Source organism: Lampris incognitus, chromosome 5, assembly GCF_029633865.1.
Source record: "Lampris incognitus isolate fLamInc1 chromosome 5, fLamInc1.hap2, whole genome shotgun sequence".
In the NCBI taxonomy this organism is placed as follows: domain Eukaryota; kingdom Metazoa; phylum Chordata; class Actinopteri; order Lampriformes; family Lampridae; genus Lampris; species Lampris incognitus.
This window is the reverse complement of record NC_079215.1, coordinates 9685884-9709313: the sequence shown is the minus strand read 5'-3', so window position 1 is coordinate 9709313 and position 23430 is coordinate 9685884. Positions and strand designations below refer to the sequence as shown.

Genomic DNA, 23430 nt, shown 5'->3' with positions numbered 1-23430 from the left:
GTGTGTGTGCGCGTGTGTGCGCGCGCGCATTGATTAACTGTAAAGCGCTTTGAGCGGCTGTTGCAGCGAGAGAAGCGCCGCGTGAAACGCAACTTGACCGATCGGTGGACCGAGCGCCCGAGCGCCGCTCCCAGGGGACTCTGCGTTCGAGTTCGCCACGAATGATTTGAACGACCATCGTCCCCTCCCTTCTGATTGGTCGGCAAGCGAGTCGATTCCCATCAGCTTTCCCCTCTTCTCCGGTTTAGCCCCGCCCCCCTCCCCAACACACGCCCCCGCCGCCGCCCCCGCCCGTCTTCTTCGCGTGCAGCTCCGGAGGCGGGCCCGTGTGTTTCTCCAGTCGTGCCGGAGACGCTCGGAGAGAGAGCGAGAGAGAGCGAGAGAGAGAGAGCGAGAGAGGGGTGATCCAGAAGAAGGGGGACGACCCGCCGCTCCGTTCACTCCTGCACTGGTACGGCCGCGTCGGTTGCTGCGTCGCGAGCAGAGCCGGACGGCGCGCGAGGGAAGGCAGGAACCGTCCGTCGGCGTTGGTTGGCGCGGGCGTCGGGAGGAGCCTCGCGGAAAGGTAAAACTCCCCTCTTGTCCTCGCGCTCAGGTGACCCCCCGCTTGGATCCCGCACGGCCGGTTTTCGTTGTTCGGGTCTCGGGGCAATATGTCGTCACCGTCCGCGTCTTTCCGGCTCCACTTTTAAAAAGCTCAAACCTGTTTTTGTCAGCCGGACGCGGTGTCTCCTCCCCCCTCCCCTCCTCCCCCCTTCCCTCCCGTTGTATGATGTGTTTGGGCGCCGAGTGTAAATGTGGGCTCGCGGGCGCTCGCGGGTCTAACGTGCCTCCATTTCGCAGATCCGCCTCGCACGTGGTGGCGCTGGCGCGGTCGGCTCGTCGCCGTGTCGCTTGAAACCCCGCGGAACCGAGCCTCGCCACAGAACTGGACGCCCCGTCACGTCCGTAGACGCGCTGGGCGTCCGTTGTCCCCCTCCCCCCCCCCGCTTTGGACCGCGGCCTCGGAACGCGGCGGCAGGTGCGTATGTAGGTGCTCACGTGCCGGCGACGAGTGATTTACGACATAGACGCTGCTAACGAAGCGTGCCTGCAACCTTGTGACCACCCCTCCCCTCTAATGTCTGGGGTTATAAAGCCCCATATCTGGCTCAGGCCACGACTATACCCTATACACCCCCCCCCCCTCTAATGTCTGGGGTTATAAAGCCCCATATCTGGCTCAGGCCACGACTATACCCTATACACACCCCCCCCCTCTAATGTCTGGGGTTATAAAGCCCCATATCTGGCTCAGACCACGACTATACCCTATACACACCCCTCTCCCCCCCCCCTCTCGTTTGCCTCCCGATGGCCTGACGGCGACGCGATCGAGCTTGTTCACGTCTTGTGCGTGTAGACGTATGAGAATCTCAGCAGCGTGTGAACACCGCGAGCCTGAACTGTGTGTGTGTGTGTGTGCGCGCGCGCGCGTGTGTGGCGAGTCGGCACCAGAGCACCTGGCCTGTAGATCCAGAGATAAGGGGATGCTGTTTGTCATCCGGGGGATTGGCTTCGAACCAACATTACATAATCAGTGCACTTTGGACCGGAGATGGATGGATGGGGGATGGGTGGGGGGGGGGTCTCCTCCTCCTCCTCCTTGGCTTCAAAAGCAGCACTTGATAAATGACTGGATGTCATCTCACCAGAATTCCTCCCCAGCTGCCTGCCGCCATGGGGTGTGACAGTTGTCACAGGAGCTTATCGCCAACTGGGTGTGAAGCCATGTGTGAAATTCTCCCTCTCTCCACTGTGAAGCCCCGAAGGCTCGTCGCAGTGTCACCTTTTTACAGTGCACATCCGCCTCCCCCCTTTTTCCTTCCCTTCTCCAGCCAAACGGCTCGCCACCAGCACCAGGAAGTGGTTCTCCCGATTCACTGCTTCCTATAACCTTGGCAAGCTTCGGAATAGTTAATAAAGGTCACTTGAGTGGGCCACTAGAAGCCTTTTTGCCTAAGTGGCCCTCCTGTCGGTTCGGATGGCCGCGGTGCACGTAACGCTCTTTGAAGAGTAGAAGGACCTCCTGCGGGTGACCTTTTGAAACATCTGTGTTTGTCAGAAATGGGCACGATGCCGAATGATGTGGCTGAGGTGGCTCTTTATCTTGGGCATGACTGGCTGTGTCGCGCAGGTGACTGCATGGGCAAAATCTAGAAATGCATGAAGGCGAAAGGCAGATAGATGAAGGTGGTTTCCTGCAGCTTTACACTCCCATCTGCAACGGATTGGCAGCTTTTGCTGTTTCAGGGAAATGCCTGCAATAGCTCAAACTCTGCTCATTGACTTGAGGGAAAGTTTTCTCTCAGTCGGTTAGTCATGTTTTAGTTATGTCGCTTGTGAAGATGCAGTGTTAGTGCCATATGGAAAATATTGTTACGATCATCATTGGGAAACTATCTAATTATATCACTGTCTACTTGCATAGGTAAAAATACTGAGGTTCATAACGTTGAACTGTTTGGCAATGTTAAGTATAATATCAAATCAAAGCTGCTTTTCAAATAATACCAATTCAAATAATTCAGATTCTATTTTGCAAGAAATTTTAGGTCACTGATTCACAGCATTGATTTAGACAACAAATCTGCATCAAGATATGACAATATCCAAATCTCATTATGGTACAATACTGTTGAATGACAGTTAAAATTTACAATTTCATTTAGCACTCGATTTTATCCAAAGCCATTTATCTAGGCAGGAAAGAACAGCACGAGTAAGTGCCATAAAGCTAAGTTCGAGTCCGATACGACGTAGGTGCCAGAAGACAGTGCACAGAGGCAATGCATGGAAGTAGACCCCCCCCCCCCTTCAGACCATCAAGAGAAAAGGTATTCATGAAAGAGCTGGGTGTTGAGCCTTTTCTTAAAGACTGCGAGGAACTCTGTCAATCGAACAGAGTTTCAACTCGTTCCACCACCGCGGAACTACAGAAGAGGAGTCTAGCTAGCGACTTAGGGCCCTGTTGTGGTGGTAGTACCAGGTGCCTTTCATTAGTAGAGCACAGGGAGCAGGAGGGAGCATAGACCTGAATGAGGTAGTTCGGTCGTTTTAGTTGCCGTTTTGTAAGCGAGTGCCAGGGTTTTGAATTCGCTGCAGGCAGCGACTGGGAGCCAGTGGAGGGACATGAACAGCTGGGTGACATCTGCTCTTTTGGTCTGGTTGAAGAGCAGACTTCTTTGACTGCCTTCTGGATCATCTGTAGAGGTTTGAACGTATATGTGGGGAGGCCTGCCAGTAAGGAGTTGCAGCAGTCAATGGTGGTGTTTTGAGAGCCTGTACCAGGAGTTGTGCTGCATGCTCAGACGGGGAGTGTCAGCTCTTCTTGATGCTGCACAGGGTAAATCGACATGACTCAGCAATTGACACTGCGTGAACCTGAGAGGTCAGTTGGTCATCAGTCATGACGCCCAAATTTCGGGCAGACTCGGAGGGGATGAGTTGGCTTGATTTCGAGCTGGATACTGATCTCTTGTTGTAAAAAGGGACTGGTTGGGATGACAAGGAGCTCGGTAACATTAAACAGTAGTATTGCGATATTGCCCAGCCCCGTCTGCTACTCATTGACTTCAATTGGGATGAATACCTTATAATTAAAAAAAAAAAGAGCCGACAATCATCTGCCATTTCCCTGAGTTTATGACTATTCAGGAGCTAAAGTAATGGTTGTAATGGCTGCTTATGCTTCCTTATTTGTTCTGTCTGGTGCCTGACAACAGTTGAAGAACTCTTTGTTGGTTATTATGGATGTCAGGGGTTCAGATCAGTTTCTCAGGCCATGGTCCAGCATGATGAGACCATGATGTAGGTCCTCAACAGCCTTACCAGTGTCTGCCTTTTCAGCGAATGCAAAAATCCTCTCTCAGGGCTGGATAGACACCGGCGGTAGCTTCAGTGTTTGTAAGCTCTTTCTGTCATAAACCAAAGTCTTGCTTTGATATGGTTATTGTAGATTTTATGGCCAAGCCCTGACTCGGAAAGGGAAAAGACGGAGAGCCCACCAGATAACTTGGCTAAGAAAAAGGACATTATAATGTGATATGTAGATAGGCATATATATATGTATAGACACACACACATGCACTATATGTATAGAAGTATTGGGATAAGCCTCTTAATCATTGAATTCAGGTGTTTCATTCAGACCCATTGCCACAGGTGTATAAAATTAAGCAGCTAACCATGCAGTCTGCATTTACAAACATTTGTGAAAGAATGGGTCGTTCTGAAGAGCTCAGTGAATTCAAGGGTGGTACTGTCATAGGATGCCACCTTTACGATAAATCAGTTTGAAATTTCTTCCCTGCTAGATATTCCACGGTCAACAGTAAGTGGTATTATCGAAAAATGGAAGCGTTTAGGAACAACAGCAACTCAGCCACGAAGTGGCAGACCACGTAAAGTCACAGCGGGGTCAATGAGTGCTGAGGCGCATAGCGCGTAAAAGTGGCCAACACTGTTGACTCAGTAACTACAGAGTTCCAAACTCCTTCTGGCATCAACATCAGCACAAAAACTGTGTGCCGGGAGCTTCATGGAATGGGTTTCCATGGCCGAGCAGCTGCATGCAAGCCTTACATCACCAAGCACAATGCCAAGATTCGGATGGAGGGTGTAAAGCACGTGGCCGCTGGACTCTGGAGCAGTGGAAACGTCTTCTATGGAATGACGAATCACACTTCTCTGTCTGGCAGTCTGATGGACGAGTCTGGGTTTGGCGGATGCCAGGAGAACGTTACCTGCCTGACTGCATTGTGCCAACTGTACAGTTTGGTGGAGGAAGGGTAATGGTATGGGGTTGTTTAGGGGGGTTGGGCAAGGCCCCTTAGTTCCAGTGAAGGGAAATCTTAATGCTTCAGTGCACCAAGACATTTTGGACAATTCTATGCTTCCAACTTTGTGGGAACAGTTTGGGGAGGGCCCTTTCTGTTCCAGCATGACTGTGCCCCCGTGCACAAAGCAAGGTCCATTAAGACATGGTTGGGTGAGTTTGGTGTGGAAGAACTTGACTGGCCCGCACAGAGCGCTGACCTCAACCCCACCAAACACCTTTGGGATGAACTAGAACGGAGATTGCGAGCCAGGTCTTCTCGTCTAACATCAGTGCCTGACCTCACAAATGGTCTTCTGGATGAATGGGCAAAAATTCCCACAGACACACTCCAAAATCTTGTGGAAAGCTTTCCCAGAGGAGTGGAAGCTGTTATAGCTGCATAGGGGGGACCAACTCTGTATTAATGCCTATGGATTTAGAATGGGGTGTCATAAAAGCTCCTGTAGGTGTAATGGCCAGGTGTCCCAATACTTTTGTACATACATATGTATGTATATATATATATATATATATATATATATATATATACACACACACACATGTGCAGCTGTCACATTGCAAATGATGTAGTTTAAGGCAGATTAGTCTGGTCAGTCATGTTATGCTAACACTGTTATCGGTCAATAGAAAATCAAATCTTGCAAGGTCCGATTTTTTTTTGTTGACTACTTTTGAAGAAATATATTGGTGCTTATGACAAATGATATGTCTGATTTAATGACTTCTTGTACAACTGTCTTATTTCCCCTCTGAAATCACCCTCGTTGTTGCAAGAGTGATAAGTTCTTTGCAAACAGAACTTTGAAAGTTAAAAAGCTGGATATATGTGAAATATGGGACCCCTTTTTATTCTTTAATATTGCAAATTATGCATATTGCATTCAACAAATATCGCAAAGTTTCTTGTTTTTTTCCGCCCCGACATTGTTCAGCGCTGAGAGCTGGTAGTTAATGTTGTTATGCAGCTGGTGTCACTTACGCCTCTTTTTTATTTATTTTTTAAGTAGTCAATTTTGCAAACTCGGCCTGGTTGTAGTCTGAGCAATCTGTGTGCTCGAAACCCTGCGTGACTCAACTGAATGTACGCCATCAGGCACGGCGGTGTGATTTTTACTTTTAATGATGAGCATTTGCGTTTGTTTGGAAGTCAACAGTGAGTCCGTTCTCTTTCCCACGCCCGTGAAATTTGAATCCCAAGTTCTTCTCGCCCTGTTAACGTCTATTAAAGAAGGTATTCATGCTGGGTTACAGCAGGTTTCATCATTTTCTCGTTGGTTTTGCTGCGGCTCGGTCGTGTCCAGCGCTCCAGTTTGGCAGTGTTTCTTTTGGCCGCCCTCCTTTTGGATCGCGCGGCGCTCTAACTACCGTCATTGCGGTGTGGGTTTGTGCCGGTCGACTGCCCGCTACGATAAAAGTGCTGGACATTAGTGCTGTGTTTTAGGCCCTGGGTCTGTCGGGGTTTGTAAAGCTGGGTCCTGAGCACTGTAATTATTGAAAGAAGGGTTCAGCAGTTTTGCAGTGTGTTTGTCAGCTCATTTTGGTAGAGCCGTCCCAGAGACATGCTTAGCCTGCCTCTCGCACCACACTGGCCTATCTGGTTCCTCTACTTGCACCAATCTGCCATTTCTGATTATCTGAAGTAAAAACGGTGGGGGTAAAAGAAAACAAACCCATCGATTCTACTTCTTCTGGCTCAAAAGAAAAGTATCACTATTTTCAACATTTTGTGAGGAATTATAATGCTCTCACCCAGTGACTCATTTGTCGGTCATATCGAGGGTTCGAAATTATATTTTAACTAATAATAATCGGTGAAAAACTTGGAGTACTGGAAAAATGAATACTGGGATGGCATCCGGCACTTTACCCGTGCCCCCCGTCCATAGGGTTAGCGGTCGTGTCAGGAAGGGCATCCGATGTAAAATTTTGCCAAATCATTATGCGGACTGACAACACCGCCGTCGGTGCCGTGCCCTCGCAGGGCACCGATGGAAACAATCAAATCCGCTGTGGCGACCCCTGGGAAAGGGGGAACAAGCCGGAAGAAGAAGAAGAAGAAGAATCGGTGAAGAAGTTCACAGCAGCTTTAGTGTTTTGTCAGCTGTGTTTTGAGGACGGCGTGTTTGTGTTGCATAAGGCAGTCTGGCTAAATCCCGTTACCCTTCGGCTCCCTCTTTTTGCTCCCGAGTCATTCAGTTCTGTGTATTTTGTAATTGATCCTGGCAGTGTAACCCCCACCCCCACCCCACCCCTCCCTCACAGTACGGCAGTGTGGCTGTGTGCTTGGCCGGTGAGACTCGGTATCAGTGTCCGTTTGGCCTGAGTTCACCCTGCCCATTCGGAGGCACGGTGGCCGGTTTGGCCCTCGGGCACTCCAGCATTGTATTGACCCTCCATCTGCCCGACGTGGGTGACTGGTATGTTGGACAGGAGCGTCCAGCCGTGTCTAATCGGGCAAACATGATGTCAGCTCTGGCTCCCCCTCTCCCCCCTCCCCATCCTCTACAGAGACCCAGATTTTCATCCTTTTTCCCCATTTCGGCGACTTGTTGAAGCTGTTGAGCTAAACCTCGACAAACCCGAGGAGTCCTAACGTATAAAAAAAGAGATGCTGTGTAAAAATAGCCATGTGTTTATTTATTTCTGTGCAATGATAACGGCTCTCCCTCTCTTCCTGACCTGCATCCAGTTGCTGGTTCCCCTCCTAGTTTTTTGGGGGGGGGGGGTTTTGGGGGTGGGGGGTTGCAGAGCTTCTAGTGCCAGCTGCTCCTCTGTTCCTTTGCTCCACATAATCCCTTCCTCAGGGGTCGCAGGGTGTGCAGTGCAGACAATAGGGATTGTTTGCCCCCCCCCCCCCCCCGATGCAGTCCCTGAATACAGCTCTACAACGGCGTCTTACAGGGCATCTGAGCACGAGCGTCAAATATGTTTCATCAAGTCCAGTTCAACCCAATTATCCAAACCACGTACTTGGAAATAACTTTCACTTTTTGTGGAAGTTATTTCCAATAAATGTCCAGCAGCGTCGGTGGTTGATCACGTCGCTGTGTTACTTCCTGATTTCAGCTTGCGGGAATGACCAGCCTACGCTTCCTGTAGATGGTAGTATTCGGCAAACTACCGGGCCGGCGAAAGTGATGAGTCATAGATGACGGGAAGTCATGTACACGGTCTGAGGCGCTGTTTGTTTGTGTTGTTGTCGAAGGGATGGAGTTCAGAATTGTGTTCCTTTGCCCTGCAAGACGTCGCCGCCGGCGTTTGCAGTGACGAGATGGTCATGATGCTTTTATTTCATCGTTCCATCGTTTCGTGTGTGACAAGACGGGTGTCGCGCCTGTAACTCGCGGCGTGGCGTGGCGGGTGCGTGGGTCCGAGCGTGTACGCTGTGTTGTCAGTCAATCCAAAAGGAACTCGCACACCATCAAATACTGACATAGAAAAAAGTAGACTTTTAATACAAAAAAAGAAAAAATAGGTGCAGAGTGCTACCCGGTGCAAAACCTTTTAGGTCTCAGACCGTCCTCAGTACAAGATCGTTTTGTTTTGCATCGTTTCCTTTTTTGCCTTGTGGTTTTTATGTAGACACAGCAAACCTATTGAGGCCCATCAGTGTCTCCAGCCCAAACCATGGTGTATCTTTCTACATGTGATGTCTGATAACATCTCTGATACCGTGGCACCGCGTAGACACTCAGTCCTCCCCTCCCTCTGGTATCATACCACCCTGCAGGGTCTGTTGGCTCAACCGGCAGCCTGTCCCGATGGGATCCGGCCTTGGCGTGGTTCTCGTTTGAAGCCTTGCCAGGTTTGGGACATATTGCAAGTTGCTGCCCTGCGGTGTTTCAGGCTCCCGCCTTGCCAATGGCAGCCAGCGTACCCTGCTTTCATTGCCATTCCCCTAAAGGCTCGCCAGCTAGGCCACTTATTTGATAGCTGTACTTTAACACATGCTCCTCATGGCCTTTATGTAGCAGTTTAGCATCACTTACTTCAGTTTCCCTTATGTAACTGATAAAATCTAATGCATGATGATGATCACCCCGTCCATTGCCAGGAGCACTGACTCGACATTATGTGTGTGTAGGGGCCCCAGGGAATCTGTTTTATTTTTCTCCCATTTTGTTTTGTTTTTATTCTGATTTTTCGTCTTTTCCATTTCTGCAGTAAGAACGTTTGCATAATCGGTTAGAATAATTTTTTCGACGGTTGTCTTCTGGGATGCTTGTTGCTTCTGCATTTATTTCTCTGTCTCAGATAACGAGCCCCTGTTTGTCTATATTGACTGTGCATGCAAGGGAGAGCGATGGATGGTCTAAGGCCCAATCACTTCCTAATACGTCAACCAGTTTTGTAACGGTCTCTCTCAAAATCTACAAATTTTGTCTGTTTATATTCTGCAGTCCTTTTTTTTTTTATGTCTCCATTCAGTGATTCTGTCCGTTTCGCACATTACAATAATCATAGGGCCCTGTGTAGGGAATGCACCACAATCACTTTTTTGCTGATACCGATTACGAATCCTGAAATAACTGCCAGTATCGAGTTCCAATTAATTACTTGTGCTGAAAAGTGCAGATTCAGACCATTAGTATGGGGTCAATAAGACCTGACATGTTACTCATAGCTTTTGGTAAAAAAAAGTCGTAAAAAAAAGTCGTAAAATAATATCCAATACCAGTACTGGATTTTAGCCTGGTATCGGCCTGACATCCATTTCCCAGTGTGTGTGTGTGTGTGTGTGTGAGAGAGAGAGAACGTCTTTGGGTGTGAAACATCTTATATTTCCTCCAATGCTATGTTTTCAAGCCACATAGAAGACAGCGTAGCTGGTATTGCCGGGTCTGAGATCTCTTAATGTGGAAATGTGCTCACTGTTGGGAATCCACATCTGGCTCTTGTTTATCTCGGGAGGAACAGCTTTTTGGGAATGCACTTCTGCTCCTACTTAGTATGCACTTGAGAGCATACAGGGTACTGATCGCAGGCTAAAGCTGTTTATTATAGTTTTGTCTTTGTTTGGCTGCTTTCTTTTCCCGGGTCTAATACAGCCTGTACACATCACTTGGTTTTTGATATCCGGATGAAAGCGGATGAGAACAGCAGTGTGTGCGTGTGTGCGGTGTGTCCTTTTTTAGACAACGCTCACATTAATCTTCTAGTTTTCTTCTTGGCTTTGTCCTCGTAATATCTTGCTTTCTATCAGAATCAACTTTATTGGTCAGGTGTGTTTATGCATACAAGGAAATTGACTCCGGTTTACAGTAACTTCTAGTGCTCCAGATTCACAGATAGATCCTAGGATGTGCTGGCGCATATCATCAGTGATGTTTCCTGAGGTCCTCGGGTGTTTCGGATCTTTCAGCATCATACATCCTTACTCAGGTGACCCAGCTAGAGTGGATCCAGGCCCTGGCTTGTGTTCCAGCAACATTGGCCCACAGATCACTCCTTCTGATCCAAAGCCACCTGGAGGCCATCTCTGCAGCCTCCGTGGTGGACTTGATGGCTTTCTGTTTTGCAGCCCCAGTGATGCCAATTAGAGTGTAGACCTTGCACAGGGAGCAGCCAGGCCAGCAAAGCCTCCAGCCTCTCTTCCAGCACTGATCCATCAGCTCCTGGTACTTGGACCGCATCCGCTCGTTTGCCTCTACCATCCGGTCCTCCCAGGGAACTATCGGCTCTTTAAGGAGCACCTGCTTTGGAGAGGCTGATGATAGCGCCTCAGTGAAGTTGTCATGGCGTGGACCGGGAACATGAGCTGCCCTCCCAAGCCGGCTCACAGCTCCCAGTCTGACGCAGAGGTGAGGAGACCGGCTGTGACTGAGGCTGCTCACCAGCCCTGACAAAGGCGATGTTCCTCTGACCACGGGCTTGCTTGTTGTTGGCCACGACTTTGGAGATGGTCTCTGCAACTGTCTTCAGCACCTTGTTGTGTCAGCGGCGGTATCAGCCCTTCCCCGGGGCTGTTGGGCAGCTGGTGAGGATGTGCTCAGGTCGACCTTTTCCTGCTGCCGCATGCCTACCATCTTGCTGGTCCGTTCCTCCTTGACACCTGCCTGCACGTCCTCCAGGACTAGATAGTGTTGTCCTTTCCATGGGCCGTATCATAGTGAAGTTGTGGGATGGCTCCCAGCCCTGCCCGTCCAGTTGCCACCATGCCCACCAAAGCCTTGCGTCTCAGCCGAGACTCTTCAGCCTTCCTGGGCTCCCCACTTCCTGCTTGTCTGCACCATAATGCCTGCTGACGCCACTCTAGAGTCCTTGGAGTAAGTCGAGTCAATTTTATTTGTATAGCTCCTTATTATAAATTTGCCTCAGTGGGCTTTACAGCAATACAACATCCTGTCCTTGTTGTACACCTTCTAGGGTACTCCACTGGGTCCCAGAGTGGAGCTGGTTCTGGCTGCAGTAACCACCTCCTGGACTTCATTCTAGGTGGGCTCTCTGGTGTTCCAATGTGGGAGATGGTATGTCCAAAAGACCTCTTGAGGGTCCCTAGCTCTTGCGCTCTGTCGGGGTTGCTCAGCATGTTGTGCAGGAAGTGGTTTAACTCTTCCTTAGAGCAGGCAAGACACTGTTAAGCTCCTGCTTTGTGAATCCAAATAGATCCCCTATAAACACAATTTGCTCCCTGGCTCTCTCTCTCCTCCATCTCCTGTGCCATTCTGCTCTGCGTAGGGTCGCGAGCTTCTTCCTGAGGATGCTGGTGCTCGGCCAGTGATTGTTTCTCCTCCTCGGTTGCTGGGCTCCTCCTGCATCTCACCAGGAGTGGATTCTGTGTGCTGCGCTTCTCCCCTCCTCACCAAGCTTTTCATTCGGGCCTTTCATTGATAATCCCTTTGCCAAGGTCGTCATCGTTAGGTCCGTCCTATTGTGTTCATTCTCCCCCGAGCCCGAGGGGGGGGGGGGTGAACAAAAAAGAGAGGCAACAAAAAAGAAAAACAAAAGAAATAAATAGGAATAATAAATAGAATACTGGAATAATAAATGGAATACTGGAATAATAAATAGAATACTGGAATAATAAATAGAATACTGGAATAATAAATGGAATACTGGAATAATAAATAGAATACTGGAATAATAAATGGAATACTGGAATAATAAATAGAATACTGGAATAATAAATGGAATACTGAAGGTAAGTATTTATGCACAAAGTAAATCACCACTATATTGTTATGGCTCAATAATTTATAACTTATTATATGCTAATATATTATTTATAGATTATATCCTCGCCTGCCGCCCAGTGACTGCTGGGCTCCAGCATCCCCGTGACCCTGAGAGCAGGATAAGCGGTTTGGATCATGGATGGATGGATAATCCTGTACTATATTATATACTTGGGTTAAAATTATAACAATCTTTTTTTTTGCCCCCCCCCCCCCCCCATTTTTCTCCCAATTGCATCCGGCCAATTACACCATTTTCCGAGCCGTCCCGGTCCCTGCTCCACCCCCTCTGCCGATCCGGGGAGGGCTGCAGACTACCACATGCCTCCTCCCATACATGTGGAGTCACCAGCCGCTTCTTTTCACCTGACAGTGAGGAGTTTCACCAGGGGGACATAACATGTGGGAGGATCACGCTATTCCCCCCAGTTCCCCCTCCCCCCTGAACAGGCGCCCTGACTGACCAGAGGAGGCGCTAGTGCAGCGACCAGGACACATACCCACAGACACAGCCAATTGTGTCTGTAGGGACACTCGACTAGGCCGGAGGTAACATGGGGATTCGAACTAGCGGTCCCCATGTTGGTTGGCAACAGAATAGCCTGCTATGCTACCCGGAGGCCCATAACAATTTTTAACCAGTATACAGCAGTTGTATATGGATTTACAACTGTACATTTGTATCGCACATCTGATTTTGAAAAAGAGGCAGTGCACGGCAGAGATATGTGAGATATGGTGACGAGAGGGGGCCATTTACAAAATTGTCCTGTTTACACAAGTGTCCATTAGTTCACCAGTGTTCAGATGTTGCTTTGTTGATATACGAGTGGCTAGCCCTTGCACCGCAATTTACCTTTTCACGAGTTTAAACCCTGGTATGAATTTGTGGATCGTTGTCATTGTGTCTTACACGGCATGCAAACCCGGAACAATGCTGTGGACATCTGGAACGGCGAGACTCGTGATGGAGGAACCTTCAAAGCAGACCAGCTGCATACAAATAGGAGATTCAATTTCAACACAGTTGCTACCGAGGAAAGGAATCCACCACCCTGACCTCACCCTGGGGTCACTGGGAGCTGGGAAAAGACTCCACTACAAAAGGCTTCCTATGGGGAAGCAATGGGGTGTATCACTGGGACACCACTAGAGTGTGTGTGTGTGTGTGTGTGTGTGTGTGTGAGAGAGAGAACCGTGGCCTGATTGTGTTGTCAGTCGTTAGTGAGCAAGAGAAAGAATGCTACCGTCCATCGTTTTCTTTTCCGGTTCGTTCGCTCCGATTAAAACGGGTCAGAAACAGGTTTTGCGGCGAAATGGCGGTCGCCGCTGAAGAGACTCCGCACATTATAATAAAGGGGTTTGTTTCTCGGGTAGCGAGGTGCATAGAGGAGGGGAGAGTCGCAGCGTCACCAGTGAGAGGCGTAAAAACTCCCAAGTCATAACTGGGCTGCACAGACACGAGTAGGAGCTGTGCTGGATCATCCGTCATGCACTTCTGTCTAACATGTGCTTCCCACTCTGGCACAAGCTGCCAGGCCCCATTTGTTGTTTGTTTGTGTTTTTTTTTCCTTTCCTCAAATGATACTGAATCTCTTCAGTGTGTGTGTGTGTGTGTGTGTGTGTGTGTGTGTGTGTGTGTGTGTGTGTGTTTTTCTTCCAGCAGGGGTGTTGCCTTCTCTTGCGCTCTTCCGGCACGAGCAGCTGCCAGTGATGCAGCAGAAACTCGCAACGCGGCCTTGTGCTCTCAGGCAGAGACACACACACACACACATACAGACACACTGACTTTACTTTGTCGTGAACTCACTTGTGTTTAGAGAGGTTTTGGACTAGTGGGTAGAATTTTAAGTAGGCTCTGGATTTCTGTAGTGGGCACGGTGACGCAGTGGTTAGGGCGGTCGCCTCACAGCGAGGAGGTCCTTGGTTCGAGCCCTGGGGTACTCCAACCTTGGGGGCCGTCCCGGGTCGTCCGCTGTGTGGCCTTGGCAGGTTCTCCCCGTGTCTGCATGGGTTTCCTCCCACAGTCCAAAGACAACTAGGTCAGGTGACTCGGCAGTACTAAAATTGTCCCTAGGCATGAGTGTGTGTGTGTGTGAGATGGCCTGGCGGTCTGTCTAGGGTGTCTCCCCCCCCCCCCCGCCTCTCACCCAGTGACTTCTGGGAGGGGCTCCAGCATCCCCGGGACCCTGAGAGCAGGATAATGGATGGATCTCTACACTCAACCCACCTTTTGACCACTGAATGTTCTTTTGCAGCTACTAACATCTGCACCGTGTGTGTTTCCGTCTTTATGCACGCTCAGTAATCCAGGTCACCGAGGTGACTTGCGGAAAACGTTTCTCCGATGAACCGATTCGCCCGTCTTTCTTTGCTGTGCACGACTTTCTCGGCTCTGGAAAAGGACATTGAAACAACTTCCCAACATATTTTAAGAGCAGTTTTGAGGCGAAGATAGACGGTAACACTGTGGTTTAGCTTGACGTGTGTGTGTGTGTGTGTGTTTTTACAAGTCATCTCTGGCTTTAAGTTGTAACTCTGGGTTTAGGGAACCCCCTTCGTTTACTTATTACTGGTAAACGTCTCTGTGTGCAGTCTCTATTATATAACCCCACCACAACCTTCTGCTGCTTTTTTTCCTTTCAACTGTTTTTCATCCTTATACCAACGCACACAGACACACAGACGGAGCCAGAGTAGCGCTGGACACACCCTCTGTTTCCACTCCGGTGCCGCGTGTCTGTCTGTCTGTCCACTCTTGGACTCTAGAGGCCAAGTTAATGACCAGAAAGAGGGGCCTTATGTCTCTTGATACATATCTCTGGTGCACTGCATCTCGCGAACGCTGTTGGCCTCAAACACAATGTGTCCAACACCCCGAGTCCATTAGGCTTGGTCCTCGTCAGCCAAGTGGTCATTAGTCGGTCTGTTGCCTGAAATGACAAACTAACGGTGCTGGAGAGCATCAAGAGATGAAACCGATGCGGCTGTGGAATTGAAAGAATGCAGGAAGTGGTGGGTTGTCGGATGTCACGCTCGTCTCTTTTACTTCATGGTGTGTGTTTTTTTTCCCTATTTCACAGTTAATATGCATCCTAAATGCAGTCATTGGGTACTTAGTCTCTCCTTCACATATCAGGAATCAGGAACACTTCATTTGTCATTTAATTTCATGTACATGAAATGAAACGAAATGCCGTTTCCCCCAGCCCACAGCAGTGCAACACGAAGACAAAAACACATCCAAGAACTACAAGAACCCACATATCCAAACTAACACATATATCCAAACTAAACAACAAAAAAAATCACTGTCCAAGGGAACGAACCCCAGCCAGGATGACTGTTGGAACTGCTGGTCTGCATGGGCTACCAGTTAGCTTAGCCTGCCCCGCTTCCGCATCCTGTCAGACCACCCTCAGTATTTCCTCCTCGTGCGCAGCGCCAGGCAGGGGCCGTTGTCCCTGTGCCCACTGGACGCAGCAGACCAAGCTCTCTCAGCTGATCCAGCACCAGCTCCCCCAGCCGGACCCTTTCGACACCTCTCCACACGACATCAAAAACACCACAGTCAATACCGGGTGAGGCCGCCACCAGACCACCTTCGGTGTTATCAGAACTGCCAGTCTGCATGGGCTAGCTGTTGGCTTAGCCTGCCCCGCTTCCACATCCTGGCACACTGCCCTCGGTGTTACTACATGGGCTATCAGTTGGCTTAGCCTGCCCCGCTTCCACATCCTGGCACACTGCCCTCGGTGTTACTACATGGGCTAGCAGTTGGCTTAGCCTGCCCCTCTTCCACATCCTGGCACACTGCCCTCGGTGTTACTACATGGGCTAGCAGTTGGCTTAGCCTGCCCCGCTTCCACATCCTGGCACACTGCCCTCGGTGCTACTACATGGGCTAGCAGTTGGCTTAGCCTGCCCCTCTTCCACATCCTGGCACACTGCCCTCGGTGTTACTACATGGGCTAGCAGTTGGCTTAGCCTGCCTCGCTTCCACATCCTGGCACACTGCCCTCGGTGTTACTACATGGGCTAGCAGTTGACTTAGCCTGCCCCGCTTCCACATCCTGGCACACTGCCCTCGGTGTTACTACATGGGCTAGCAGTTGGCTTAGCCTGCCCCGCTTCCACGTCCTGGCACACTGCCCTCGGTGTTACCTCCTTGGGCGTATTTCCGGGCAAGGCCGTGGTCCCTAGGCCCACAGAATGCCGCAGACCAAGCTCTCACAGCCGATCCAGCGCCAGCTGTCCAAGCCATCAGACAAAGACAAAACTTAACGCAGACGTGGACAAAGACACTACATGGACAGTACTGGGTTAGGCCGCTGCAAACGTGACTTCGCGCCGCCGTCTTCCCATGCCGGAAGCGGAGCTTACTGAGATCTGAATATCTGATGTCATTATGACGTTTACACACAGCCCATACGTTCACAGCCCCCCCCCCCCCCCCCGCCCCATACTCATCAACACATACACACTACCAGCTGTTGGTGTGCAGCATAGAGGGTCCAGAGCAAATCAGCGGATTTGGACTTTGGTACAAGTCGAATAGGACCTGTGCTGCTCTGGGCTTCCATTTCTTTCCATTCATCAGTTTACCACAGCTGCACTATTGAAGCGCACTCCAGTGAAAAACATTATTTCTAGCACACTCAGGTTTTTCTTATTCTTTATTAATTATTCCACCCATTTATTTGGCCCCAAGCTACTTTCACCTAGAAACATCAAACTTTAAAATGTTAGGCTATTATCGGACAGGTGGGGAATTATTCAGATTCTTGATATTTCGTAGTGTTTGAGATGGTTCAACTTTTATTTCGCATTTCTTGCCCATCAGAATGAGTAAGTTCAGCTTTCAAGACAATTCTCTGCTCACGCCTCCTCCATAGACTTGAAATAGGAGACATGAAACGTTAAACAATAACGGATAATGATGGGAGAATATGGACACGACGTTTTCCCCAGTTGGCCAGACCGTGCTGCGATATTTAAATATCGCACCACGGTCTTTTTGAAATTAAAAGACCGTATCTCACACATTGTAAGTCCGAGTTAGACCAAATCTGGTGCACACATTCAGCCATGTATACTCTACAACTTTGCCATTTGGAACACCAAAATCAGCCTAAAATATTTTCCCACCATCTTTGAAAAACTTCCACAAACCCTTCTTTGGGAACTTCTACACCATTTGACCGATTAACACCAAACTGGTTCAGACTCAGAACTACGTACAAACCGAAACCTTGGAAACTTATTTCAAGGATTTTTAATATCTTTATCAGTTTTGGACATATTAGCCAAGGAATCAGTTCATCTGGACACAACGTTGATTGACGGAAACGTTTCATCGCTCGTCTCAGTGACCTCTTCAGTCTCAACTGACTGCAGGTATCCCCACCCTTATAAACGATGCAGCCGCGTAACGACTGAAACCAACCATCTGTTTCATGGATGAATTACAGATCTACAGAAATGCTCCAAATCCGAGACAATGTGTGAGAAAGCGCTGTGAAACAAAAGCACAGAAACGGCATACTAGTGCTGCCAAATTCAAGATTTAAGATTTATAAGGTTTATATTTGTAATTTCTTTACTGTCATTTCTCAGTGCTCGCGTACGTTGACATGAAATTTGTCCTCCGCGTTTAGCCCCTCCTATACACTAGGAGCATTGGGCGGGGCCCACTCCAGCCCCACATGCCGTCAGCTGTTGGCCTCTCAGTCTGTAACCTTTTACAATCTGAACCCAACAAGAGTCGAAGAGCGATACAAAACACGCTTGTTTCTGTTAGAACAATGATACTTTTAATGAGATAGCCGTAACAAATTATTATTAGGCTTTTTTTAAGCCAATAAAATGTTCCCACATTACACCTTGTGTTTTATTTTAGCTGTTCGGATCAGCTGCCACTATTTTCCAAGGAAAGTAAGTGCACAGTTTTATCATGTGTGAAGTTACTGTTTAAACGGCGGATAAAAGCAGCTTGATAATGGTGATTGGGAAAACAGACATGAGCTAATTTAAGTTTGCTAACTGGTATAGTTTCGTTTTCTTTTCCATCGTATAAGAATAGCCTACTACTTACAGAATTTGGGTGATTTATCATGCTTGTTGTGCCACCGTGGCGGACCAGTTTCAAATTGTGTATTTGGCACGCTGCCTTGTCATCGTTCGATTTAAAGTGTTGCCAAACAGCTGAGGTTTTAGGCATTTTGTTTCCCCCTTTTTCTCCCCAATTGTATCCGGCCAATTACCCCACTCTTCCGAGCCATCCCGGTCGCTGCTCCACCCCCGCTGCCGATCCGGGGAGGGCTGCAGACCACCACGTCTCCTCTGATACATGTACGACACATTTGGGTTTTGTTTTCCCTCCAACGGCCAAGGTGAACTGAAGCGTGATGTCACTGCTGTGAGTGAGAGGGATGCCAGGCGCCGCAGCTGAGACGGTATATCCGTCCATTAGCCAAGCCGCTTATCCCAGTCGGGGTCGCGGGATGCTGGAGCCTATCCCAGCAGTCATTGGGCGGCAGGCGGGGAGACGCCCTGAACAGGCCGCCAGTCCATCACAGGGCCGACACAGTCACACCTAGGGTCAGTTTCCACTTCCGGTGTAGGAAGATGGTGTCTGAGTTTGTGTCTTCATCTGATGGCTGGTGGAGCTTCGTCTGCTGCATCCTGTGGGCCCGGGCGCCGCGGCCCTGCCCGAAGAGGAAACATCCAAGGCTACGCTAACTGCTAACCCATGCAGACGGCAGCTCTGACAGTCATCCTGGCGGGCGTTCGCTCTCTTGGACAGTGACTTTTATTTTTGGGGGGGGGAATATGTTGGCTATATGTATGTGTTTTTGTAGTTTGTTTTTTTGTAGTTTGGATACAAAGTGTTCTTGTAGGTTTTGGATGTGTCTTTGTGTTGCACTGCTGTGGGCTGGGGGAAATGATATTTCGTTTCAAATAAATGTTCCTGATCCTGATTTAGTATGGCCGTTTCACTGGACCAGACGGTGTATATTTCCACATTTTAACAGTGCAATTAAAAAGTAGAAATATAGTACAAAATATGGACTGGTACATGTTATTTGGCAGTTCGGCTTTATGGCTTTATTGATATCCTACGTTAAGCAAAAACAAAAAAAAACACGGATATCTGAATCCCAACATTGAAACTGAATACCTACCCTACAAACGAATATCCGAAAACTCGGGTATTCGGGTCCAGCCTTACCGTAAACCAACACATACTGATCAGTACTTAAGGTTTGACTCTCATCGTCCACTGGAGCACAAACTTAGAGTCATCAGGATGCTGTACCGCCAAGCTGACAACATCCCCACCGACACAGCGACCAGGGAAGGGGAGAAATCCCACATTAAACAGGCCCTGGTTAAGTGTGGGTATCCTAACTGGGCGTTTGTCAAGGCCCGGAAGACGCCCAAACAGTGTAAAGTGTAAACCAGTGGTGATTCTGTATGTGGTGGGAGTGTCGGGAAAAGTTGAGAGGCATATTTTCCAAACGCCGCATCTCCATTGCTTTCAAACCCCAAAACACGCTGTGCCATAAGTTGGTCCACCCCAAGGATCAGGTCCCCAGGCACAAACAGAGCGATATAGTGTACGATATGAAGTGCCGGGAGGATTACCGTGGCTTGTACATCGGGGAACCTAAACAGACACTGGCCAAGAGAACGGCACAGCACAGAGGAGCTAACACCTCAGGCCAGGACTCCACAGTCTACACCCATCTACAGGCCAGTGGCCACTCTTTCAAGGATGACGGTGTGCACATCCTTGATGGGGAGGAACGCTGGTTTGAACGGGCAGTCAAAGAGCCTATTTATGTGAAGAGGGGATGACCGTCCTTGAACTGGGGGGGGGGGGGGGGTCTAAGAGCACATCTGTCACCATCTTACAATGCTGTGATTGCAACTATTCCCAAATCCTATGTGATTAGTACACTGAAACTCTAGTTAATGGTCACGGCCGTATTTGCATATGAAACTGATCATTGGTTTCAGTCATTATGCAACTGTATTGTTTATAAGGGTGGGGATATATAAGGGTGGGGGATACCTGCAGTCAGTTTAGACTGAAGAGGTCACTTAGATGAGTGATGAAACGTTTCTGTCAATAAACGTATCCGGATGAACTGATTCGACCTTCTTTGATTTTCTTACCTGGCTTATTGAGCATGCGTCAAGACATTAGCCAGTGAGGTTGAAAGGTGTCCCGGTAGGAAAACTGCTATAACTCTGACAGTTTGCTTGACTGTTTGAAACTTATCGTTATCAAGGCCATTCGATAAGCATGCATGCATGCATGCAAAAAGCAGTATAACACAAACCCCTACAGCGTGCCACATGTATTTGTCTCAGAACTGGATAGACCAAATATCCAATTGATATACATGCTATGTGGCCTAGTATTGTTCAGAATACCACAGTTGGTCAAAATAACTTCCAGTTTGCATGGCCAACGATGTTTTTGGCTTGTAACTCGTGTTGTGATTGGACCATTGCTGTGAAACATGCTGCGCTTCAGGGGGCTAAGAGTCATCTGTCGCCATTTTACAATGCTGTGATTATTTTGGCCACTGACCTCAAACCAATAGTCTTAAGTCTGCACTATTCTGCAAAAGTAATGGCTTGGTACTCGGTATCGGGTGACACTTAAAGATTCACGTTCAGAATTGGTGTTGGCGGTGGAAAAAGTGATCTCGGTGCTTTCCTAACCAACGGTGAAAACAGCTCCGAGTGCCCATTGCATATGTGTTTGGAAGTAAAGCGAGCAAAATGTGACCGTAGAAGAGGAGGAGCTGTCCCTGCCGATCTGGACTGATGATTCTGCACTAAGGCCTCTCTCATAGGATGCGAGACGTAATCTGTCGTGTAAATTATTCTCATGCGCTGTTGCTCCTGATAACCTTTATCAGAATATCTTATAGAGGCATCGTTTCAACAGCCTTCCGGGATGAATATACTCTACCTAGCATCAAACCGGCATCAGTATTGACAAGCCTCCCGAAGCCTTCCCTCCCACAATACACTCCAAACCAGGCTCCGACCCCGCTACGGTCCCTGCACACCTAAACCATCTCTGCTTGAAAAGGGCACGCAATTAAAAGTGACCCATTTTGTCCCGCACCACTTTTGACTTGTGGATGTGTGGACGGATGGGCAAGACGGATGTAATTAAACTGCCAGCAGAGCGCGGGTGAGATAAAGGAAGGGGGAGTTGTGCAGGCGGTGGTGATTAATGATGCAGTAAAGGCAGTATGTCTTTTTTTTTTTATTTAGTTTTTTCTTCAGGAGAAATTGAACACGAACACCCAAGAGGTCAGTGGGTTCCTGCTCTGTCTAGACACGCTTTAAAGCTTAACTTACAAAAGCGGCGGCCGCATTAATAAATGCACGAGCTTTTTTCCCTCTGCGAGTTCTGCGACGCTTTCCTCAGCAGCAGGGTTTTCCGTCTGCAGGCGCCGTGTCTTCGGCCAGAGCCTGCATTAGCGTGCTTCCAACACATTGTAATTGTCGCCAGGGGTATTGAACTAATTGCAATATTAGATGTGCAGGGCGGGCTGGAAGGAGGCATGCTGCATCCTGAATACGGTATGCAGCCATGCTTGAACCGCGATCTTTGTCATGCAAATGTTGGCTGGTGGAGGCAAACAATGGAGGGGTTTTCCTCATATTTCATCAAAATGCATAAAGCTGTCATCTTATCAGGCGGTCCATTTCACACTGTCGCTTGGGATGTTGCTGTGGAGTAACCAGATAAATTTTTATGTCAGCATCTTGTTGTTTCAGTCATTGCTGTAAGATTCTTATAATGCTGTTAGCAACTTGAAATTTTCCATCATGTCTTCCTTCGCGTGGCTCTGCAGCAACGGCTTAGATTCCTGGAACATGGCATCTGTTGGGAGCCAGTGTAATGTTTTTCCAAACTTACAAAATAGGCATTTGCTTTGTTGGCAAGCCCCCCTGGCATAGGAGCCCCATCTAGTTGCGTAGCTGTTATTTGTCAAAATGTTATTTGTGTGTGGATGGTGTTGTGATGGGACCAGCAGCACTGTGTCATGCTAGAAGTTGGTGAGGATGCCCATGTTTATCCATAGCGGGTCATGTCAACAGGGTAGTAATTGTTTTTCTTCTGGTTTCAAAGTCTTTGGCATTAGTTGCCAGATTGGCTGTGCCGTCTCTCCGTTAAGCTGTTCCTCCGTTGTCTCGGCTCTGGAGCATTGCACAGGTAGGGTGGGGCGTCTTGCAGAGGACGTGCCTAGCCACCTAAAAGGCTTTAAGTGTATTCGTGGGATATGCTTTTAAATTGCTCTCGACTCTTGTGCCGAGGCCCTGCCGTGAAAAAGGGACCGGTGTGGAGCCACCTTATTGGCTGTTGATTTCTATTTGTCACTTATCAGATGAGGTTGATTTATGGTCGCATCAGAAGCTAGCTTGCTGGGCGTCGGGGTGGTGTAGTGGTCTATTCTGATGCCTACCAACATGGAGATCTCCGGGTTGAGTCCCCGTGTTACATGGTTTGTGTCCTGGTCGCTGCACTAGCGCCTCCTCTGGTCAGTCGAGGCACCTGTTTGGGGGGGGGGGACTGGGGGAATAGCGGGATCCTCCCACGCTCTACATCCCCCTGGCGAAACTCCTCACTGTCAGGTGAAAAGAAGCGGCTGGCGACTCCACATGTATCGGAGGGGGCATGTGGTAGTCTGCAGCCCTCCCCGGATCAGCAGAGGGGGATGGAGCAGCGACCGGGATGGCTTGGGGGAGTGGGGTAGTTGGACGGGTACAATTGGGGAGAAAGGGGGGGGGGGGGTTAAAAAAAAACTAGCTTGCTTATACCTAATGTAGCTGTGTTGGGTGACATCTTTTGATTTGAAAGCAGTTTGAAATTGTCGAATGAATTCAAACTTGTCTTCTTGTTGGGCTGTCTTGGCTGACACGCCTCTTCAGTGTCACGTGGAGGTCGGGGACAGTACCTGTGGAGCGGCAGACTGGGGTGACGGTTCCCACATTTGAAAAAGGGGACCAGAGGGTGTGGTGGTCCAGTTATGGGGGCGTCGCACTACTCGGCCTCCCTAGGAAAGTCTACTCTAGGGTGCTGGAAAGGAGGCTCTGACTGATGGTTGAACCTCAGATCCAGGAGGAACAATGTGGACTCCATCCTGGCTGTGGAACAACGAACCAACTCTTGACCCTTGCAGAAGGCCGAGGGAGGCGTGAGAGTTTGACCAGCCAGTCTACATGTGTTTTGTGGACTTGGAGAAGGCTTATGACCGTGTACCCCGGGGCACTCTTTGGGGGGGGGGGGTACTGTGGAAGGTTTACTGTGGGGTTTTCTGGGCATGTCCAACTGGGAGGAGG

The 23430-nt window shown here is 49.0% G+C and overlaps 1 protein-coding gene across 1 annotated transcript in view; it reads left to right on the top strand.

The window, feature by feature from the left end:
- Nucleotides 1–378: 378 nt before the first annotated feature.
- The window catches only part of prr36a (proline rich 36a), a 50728-nt gene continuing 27676 nt past the window's right edge, over nt 379–23430 (top strand). The window contains exon 1 of the mRNA XM_056279946.1: nt 379–565. The gene's annotated coding sequence lies outside the window, so the exon portion shown is untranslated. The remainder of the gene's footprint in view (nt 566–23430) is intronic.